The 5,880-nt window shown below is 42.3% G+C and overlaps 1 protein-coding gene across 2 annotated transcripts in view; it reads right to left on the reverse strand.

Annotated features, from left to right (window-relative positions):
• The window catches only part of LOC134818283 (citron Rho-interacting kinase-like), a 52,315-nt gene extending 51,705 nt beyond the window's left edge, over positions 1 to 610 (reverse strand). For both annotated transcript variants that reach the window (XM_063827772.1, XM_063827771.1), the window contains exon 1: positions 585 to 610. The gene's annotated coding sequence lies outside the window, so the exon portion shown is untranslated. The remainder of the gene's footprint in view (positions 1 to 584) is intronic.
• Between the last annotated feature and the right edge of the window lie 5,270 nt (positions 611 to 5,880).

A 5,880-nucleotide genomic window follows, 5' to 3' on the forward strand; every position in this document is an offset into this window, starting at 1 on the left:
ATATGCATCAGTGTGCATCTTTGTCTGAACTTTACTGACAACACTTTGTGAAGCTTGCTGTATGCTCATTTCTTCAATAACTTTCTTTTGACTATTTGCAGTCACATCTGCCCAGGATTTGAAAGCCTGGTTCACTATTTTTGTGATTTCTTTTGGTTTTTCAGATGAATCATTAGAAGAACTGGTATGACTCACAGAATCTTCAACAATTCCTCTGATACACGGAGTTAGGGCCTCAAGTTCTTCTCTAATAACATTTCTCAGGGTCTTGGTTTCTTCACTGTCTGGATTTGTGGACTGGCTCCTCGTGCCCTTGATGTGGGGGGAGATAAAGCAATTTTGGCAGCGCCAGTTAGTCAAGCGGTCACCTTCTTCCTGCGTTAATCCTGTAAGCCCAACACAGCAGTAGTGCCAGTACATTTCGCAAGTTGCACATGCCAAAGAAAACTCCTCCTCAATATATTTTCTACATTCACAGCTGCGATCTTCTTCGTCGTCAATTTCACCATTATCTGTTGTCCCACCGATCTTTTCTGGACTTCTCTTGACATTTCTGGATCGTGTACTCTTTCCGCGTGTCATACCTCAAATTATTTGTTATATAGTAGTGTTGAAAGTATTAAAGTGCTGAAAGAGAAGCATCCCAAGGCATCACCTGCATCAAAGGGAAGCTGTCTGAGTGGACCAGTGAGGAGGGTAGAGCCGGTTATATTCGACAGTATTGACGGGGAATCGATAAGACAAGCAGCAAAGAGAGTACAGGGTGCTGCAAGGCCTTCAGGGATGGATGCGGATGCATGGAAGAGACTACTGTGTTCTAAACAGTTTGGTAAGAAGTGTGAGGATCTATGTAATGCCATAGCAGGGATAGCAAGGAAACTATGTGTCCGGAATTTGGATCCAACGCTGTTGACCTCATTGACAGCATGTCGACTTGTCCCCCTGGATAAAAAGTCTGGAGTCAGGCCAGTAGGCATAGGTGAAGTCTTAAGAAGGATAATAGGGAAAACAGTAATGACCCTCCTACAGAAAGATCTGGTTGGAGCCACTGCTCCTATTCAAGTTTGTGCTGGTCTTCAGGGAGGAGTGGAAGCAGCAGTCCATGCTGCAAGGGACTGCTTTGAAGACCCTGAAACTGAAGCTATCATCTTAGTGGATGCAGAGAATGCATTCAACTTGCTGAACCGAGAGGCTGCTCTCAACAACATGAACATCGTTTGTCCAGAAGTTGCTACTTACATTATGAACACCTACAGAATGCCTGCTAGACTGTTCATTGCAGGAGGAGATGAGCATCTTTTTAGTGAAGAAGGGACCACACAAGGTGATCCACCTGCCATGGGATTTTATGCCTGTGGTACAATACCATTGATTGATGCAGGAAACATTGAGAGAAAGGTGACTCAGATCTGGTATGCTGATGACTCTGCTGCTGGGGGAAAACTGGAGGAAATAAGGAAGTGGTGGGATAACCTCTGTATTAAAGGACCACTCTTTGGATACAACCCTAAATCTTCTAAAACATGGGTGATAGTCAAGCCTGAGCACGAAGAGAAGGCAAGAACCCTATTCCCAGATGTCAATGTGACAAGCATTGGTCGACGATATCTGGGCAGCTTCATCGGAACAGACCAAGGAAAAGAGGCTTTCATTGAGGAAAAAGTTCAAGAATGGTGTCGTGATCTTAAACAGTTAAGTGATATAGCATCAAGAGAACCTCAAATAGCATACAGTGCATACATGTATGGGCTTAGTAAAAGATGGAACTATGTGTGCAGAACTACCCCAGGAGTTGCAGATAGGCTCACTCCTCTAGAACAAGTAACACGTGAGGAGTTTATCCCAGCTATCATTAACAGGCTGTTTAGCTGCACTGATGAACTAAGGAACATAATGGCTCTACCACCAAGATATGGAGGATTGGGTATACCAGTTATGATGGAAATGGCAGACCGAGAGTACAATTTCTCATGTAGAGCCACAAAACCCCTTAAAGAAGCTATTCTCAAGCAGATAGACAACTACACAGAGGACTGGAGACATAGTAAAGGAGTGAAAACTGAGATAACGACAGAACGAAATGTTGGAACCCTGTTCTTGGGTTAATTAAATAACAAATAATACTCAATTATTATAAATACAAATTAGATGAATAAAGAGGTTATACAAATCTTGTGTCAAAAGTAACCTTGTTACTCTACAATGTACTCTCTTAAATAGTGAATGATTGATATGGTGTGACTCAGTAACTCACACTACTCTGCTCTGACTAATAGTTAAAACACATTTCAATACTAAACTAAACAATGTCTTTTTTACTATTAGATTAAACTACTATTAAATTAAAACTACTACTCCTGATGATGATGTTCTTCTTACTATATGAGGGACTTCTGAATGATGAGGACTTCAAGTAAAACTGGAACTGATAACTATAAAACAAAACCCTGGGGGAAAACTACCGTGAGTAAAGTGAAAGGTAATCCACGTGAAACTATAAATGAAAGTGAAAGAGGAAGCGGGAACTCCTAGACTAAACTACTAAACTATAACTATAAACTACTTACCACTCTTTCCACGTCACAGAACACAGATAGTATCTGTCGACTGGAATCTGTGGGATCACTAAAACAACGTCACTCCTCTCCCTTCTGCTACGCTAGAGTCTGGAGTCGACAACGTCACTCCTCTCCCTTCTGCTACGCTAGAGTCTGGAGTCAACTAAACACTGGACACTCCTCTCTCTTCTGTTACTTCAACTAGAGTCTGGAGTCGAGCCTTGTCTGCCTTCTGGAGTCCCTTTACCCCAACACTGTATATACAATCACTGGAACTAAACCTTTGCTAAAGTGAGATACAGGGTTAGTAATATGAAGTACAAAAACAAGCTACAAATAGAATTAAGATTCTAACACGAAATCTCTTTTATCGACAAAAACAAGCAGAAATACGCCAGGAGCTCGAGTCAACACCACTGGCAAAGTTGATGTTCCAACTAGCGGCTGAGAAAGGGGCAAGTGCTTGGTTAACAGCACTACCTTTAAAAGAGTATGGATATCTGATGAATAAACAACAGTTCTCAGATGCAATAGCTCTCAGATACAACCTGAACTTAAAGGACTGCCCTAAAACATGTACGTGTGGCCAGAAATACTCAGCAAACCATGCGCTCATCTGCAAACTTGGTGGATATGTGTCACTGCGGCACAACTCACTGAGAGACACCTTTGCAGAACTAATGAGAACTGTGAAATGCAAGGATGTGCAGACTGAGCCAGTTCTTCTTCCAGTTGATGGTCTACAGTTACCAAAGGGAACAGTCCTAGGAGACCAAGCCAGGCTGGACATTTCTGCAAGATCGATTTGGAATGCTTCAGAGAGGGCATTTTTTGATGTAAGGGTATTTCATGCCCCAGCCCCCTCCAATGCAAGCAAACCGATACAAGCAATGTACCTGTCCCATGAAAATGAGAAAAAGCGATGTTACAATGCAAGGGTTCTTGAAGTGGAGAAAGGAAGCTTCACACCTTTAGTGTTCTCGACTTCTGGTGGAATGGGTGGTGAAGCTGAGAGACTGGTCAAGAAGCTGGCCAGTAAGATGGAGTACCACACTGGCCAGAGGTACTCAGACGCTGTAGGATACATAAGAAAGCGCCTTCGCTTTGAAATCCTCAGAACAACAGTGATTTCTCTCCGTGGAGACAGAGGTGCGAGAAAAAACATTGTTGATATAAACAGTCTAGATCTTAACTTGGAGCCACAAGGCCAAGGGTAAAAAATGTTTGATTGTTAAGGGAATTTTTTGAATTCTTAAAGGGTTGATTTTATATAGGGTCATTGCTATATTATGTGTATATTGTTTGAATATTTTATTATATAGGGTCATTGTGACAATTATGTGTATATTGTTTGAATAATTTATATTCTAAATATCTTTCTACAGCGCATCTTGATAAAGGTTAACATCCTCGTCTAATGTTTAGTATTCAGAAATGTTAAGCTCTGAAATCTTTTCTTAATTTATCTCGATGTCGATTTTGCTTAGTAAACCTATTTTCGTCATGTAAACGAGCTTTGTGAGAATATAATATACATGTGACTTAGATCCGAATACCTCTTCGATAGTGATCAGAATTGGGGCGGCGCCAACAGGCAAAGTTACGCCATTGCAGTCGATCTTCGAGATTATTCTAAAAGGGCCCCTGACAGTTGAAATCTACCTGGTTCGATGTATTTTCGAACGCTGACTGCGTTTTGATCTACTCAGAACCTGTATAATCTCTATCAGGGGGTACAGAGGTACCAGAACCCTTCCACCCACGGCAATAAGTGATTTGGACCTTAACCTGATCAACACTCTTAAACCCTAAAAGGTCATGGAGTGCTTGTTGGATGGGGGTCTAAACTGCTTTTTGTTGTGATGTGATTTAGTGGATTTTATATATATTATTACAAAGGGTTTTATTTTTACCTCAGTTTTTAAATTTGTACCATTTTTACAGAATTTTTATATAGGGTCATTGCTATATTATGTGTATAATTTTAATATATGATATGTGTTTTTCGAACGCTGATTCCGAATTACCCCACATGACAACAAGATACAAGATACAAGAGCAGGTCTCTCCCGAACGTTAGGATGGCCTGAGGTGCTTATCTCCTTTTCAGTAACCCTAAGCCACTCTGTGCCGAGGCACTACACTAGCTGTAGGGGGGGTTAGCCAGAGAATGTGTATCATCAGCCCAGGGACGTAGCCAGGATTTTTCTTTGAGGGGGCTGTCGGCGAGCGAAGCGAGCCGATGCGTCCAATCAAGCTGCGGAGCAAGCTGTGGCAGGGGTCTGGGGGCGCAGCCCCCAGCGGGGTCCAGGGGGGGAGCCCCTTGGCGGGGGCTAGGGGGGCGCAGCCCCCCGGAAATTTTTTGCGAAACAGGGTGTTTTAGACGACATTTGGCATTAAAGAAATTTGTAGGACAGCAATAAACTGGGATTGAAAAGAATCAAGTACTCACGTAAATTTGGTAACTTCACAACAGCAATCTGCATTCTCCAATCAGAATTTACGACTTACTCAGGCCTCATCGTCTTAAGATTTTTACATTTCCTACGGTCTAGGGGACACTATTGACTATAATTATAGAAGTCTTCTAGAATGTTTGCTTGGATTTAATGACATATATTTACTAATCCACAGTTCAAATCTTTGACTGACTGCAGTCATAAACACAGCCCAGTTACCAGGCGACCATGGGGACTAGGGGGCTTATCTTTTTTCTGGGGTTCGATTTTTTCCGGGGGGGGGGGGGGGGGGGGGGGGGGGCTGCCGCCCCCCTAGCCCCCCCCCCCCCCCCTGGCTACGTGCCTGCATCAGCCGAAGTTGTAACAAATCACAGCTTGGTAACTGGCCGACTTGCATCCAACCGGATTTGAACCCGGTGTTACCACTACACCACCCACATGACAAAAATGCTCCCCTAGAGAGATATCGGTGAAAAACTGTTTCGATCACGTGATATGACCATACAATGAAGTTGGTCTAATTTCTCGTTAGGGTTAGGGTTTTAGCACGTGATTCAGTTAGGGATTGGGTTAGAGTTAGGGTTGAGATCAGATTTTTTTTGTTGATAAGACAATTTTACTATTTATCACCAATTCAATTAAAGGGTTAGGGTTTCGAATAGTCATTCAGAGCCACCTAGAGGACGTGTTAAAAAGTCACGCGACAGTCGAGTTTAGAGTGATTAATTATCATCCAGAAAGCTTCTCATTAGCTTTGTCAGTTTTTAAGTTTCGCCACACCAACAATATGACAAAATTACGACAGACACATGCAACTTCATTATATATAAACAGGAAACGATGTAACAGAGTCAATATATTTT

The sequence above is a fragment of the Bolinopsis microptera genome, chromosome 7 (genome assembly GCF_026151205.1).
Source record: "Bolinopsis microptera isolate Bmic1 chromosome 7, MBARI_Bmic_1.0, whole genome shotgun sequence".
NCBI classification, from domain to species: domain Eukaryota; kingdom Metazoa; phylum Ctenophora; class Tentaculata; order Lobata; family Bolinopsidae; genus Bolinopsis; species Bolinopsis microptera.